We start from the raw sequence: 2,053 nt of genomic DNA, 5'->3' as shown, positions 1-2,053 counted from the left end.
AAGATCCTGCAAGCTAGTGGTCAAAAATAAATTTTAAAAACCATAAGGGTATTTTTATAAAAGAGCAAATATGTTGCCTGATAAGTCACTGAAAACTGAGAGGAAATCAGGAACAAAACTCTCATTAAAACATCTATATTTCAGTCAAAGAAAGCATGATGCATTATTTTCCAAATCACAAGAGGGTGTTTCAATATTAATAGTTAGAACTCTCCCATTTGGATACAGGTATCTTACTATAAGAATCAGCTTCCTCCATTATAGCCACCTTTGTTTTTTTACTACTACTATAAGTACTTTTACAATTACTTATACTAATTCACATTTTATGGAATTAGCTATCCTTTCAACTTGATGATGTGTTTCATTATAGAAGTCAAAGGCCCGGTATGTGTGTGTGTGTGTGTGTGAGTGATTGAGCCTGTTGAAGTGAAAAAGACACTCACAGGAGTTCAGACACTGTGCAAAATAAAAATGATCTATTTGGAGGAATGTGTAACTATCTCAATGAAATTTTAGATTTTCACTAGGGAACAAAGACAAAATAGCTATCCTAAACACTTAGTGGTTTCTTGATGTTTTTTCTTTTCACTTTTCTTTTTCTCCAAGCTGCTTATCTATTTTTAGCTCTTGGCCTCCATTGATCTTTACAGATTCTTAACCTTCTGTAACTCCACTTCATTTCTCTAGAGGCAGATTTGTCTACAGGCCTCATTTCTATGATTCTGTTGTTATTAGCCTAATAAGTATTCTCCCTCATGCTCACTGCAAAGTGGTTTTCTAACACCACAAACAAATAAATGAATCAATAAAAAAAAAATGGGACTTCATTTGAAGCATGCAAGATTTGTACTTAAAAATAAGCAGCAGTTTTTATTTTCTATGCTGGTAAGAAATTTGCAAATCCATCAGGTCAAAATAACCAACACATGGAAAATGCCTGTTACTTACCATCAATTTTATTTTTAAGTGACATTCGAATAGCTAGAAGAATTATCAATCTGTACATTTTCCTTTGATTATATAGGAGACAGCCTGCCATTATACCATAAATAGTTAATATTACAGCAGTAGGCAGCCCCAAAACATACAACTCCTGCTTTCCAATTTGTATTTATTTGAAAAAGGTCTAGGCAGTGTAGTTTATGCCAAATTATTTACGAAGGTGTTGTATGCTTAAAGCCAACTTTTTTTTTTTTTAATTTTATTTTATTTTTAAACTTTACTAAAGCCAACTTTTATTACAATCTTAGATTAAGATCTCAGCAATTATAAGATTTCTTTACTGCTAGGAAATGTTTCTTATGTGACTTCTACAAATACATCTAGGCTTTTATTGGTATCTAATATATACCTATGTGCTCACAACTGTTGTAGGACACACACGAAATACAAAGAACCCCTATGCATTTTTAACCTGGACCCAGCAGGATGGCTCTTGCAAAGAAGTGGAGCAGGAAGGGCCATCTTGCAATGAACAAGATAGTGACCAGAGAATACACCATCAATACACACAAGTGCATCCAGAGAGTGGCCTTCAAGAAGTGTGCTCCTGGGGTACTCAAATGGATCCAGAAATCTGCCATGAAGAAGATGGAAACTCCAGATGTGCACACTGACACCAGTCTTAGTAAAGCTGTCTGGCCCAAAGGAATAAGCAATGTTTCACACCATGTCCACCTCCTCTTGATGAGAAAATGTAATGAGCATGAAGAGTCACATCAGCTCTATACACTGGTTAGCCATGTACCTCTCACTACTTTAAAAAACCTACAGTTAATGTGGATGAGGACTAACCAATGACCGTCAAAGTTGTGAAACCTCAAACACACACACACACACACACACACACACACACACACAGAAGATATGATTCTCATATTAAGTTATGTACAATTTAACTGAACAGAAGATTAAGAAACGAACAACGCAAGACTAAATGCAACTACATCCGAAGGATGAGTTCTAGAGAGAGAGGAGGAGGGTTCAGGATGGGGAACACGTATATGCCTGTGGCGGATTCATTTCAATATATGGCAGAACCAATACAATA

General features: G+C 35.6%; 1 pseudogene; it reads left to right on the top strand.

The window, feature by feature from the left end:
- The first annotated feature begins 1,431 nt into the window (after positions 1–1,431).
- On the top strand, positions 1,432–1,803 carry LOC104999972 (annotated as a pseudogene).
- Positions 1,804–2,053: the final 250 nt, after the last annotated feature.

The sequence above is a fragment of the Bison bison genome, unplaced genomic scaffold (assembly GCF_000754665.1).
Source record: "Bison bison bison isolate TAMUID 2011002044 unplaced genomic scaffold, Bison_UMD1.0 scf7180017864366, whole genome shotgun sequence".
NCBI classification, from domain to species: Eukaryota; Metazoa; Chordata; class Mammalia; order Artiodactyla; family Bovidae; genus Bison; species Bison bison.
Note: the sequence above shows the minus strand (reverse complement) of the source record. Positions and strands in the feature narration are given on the sequence as shown.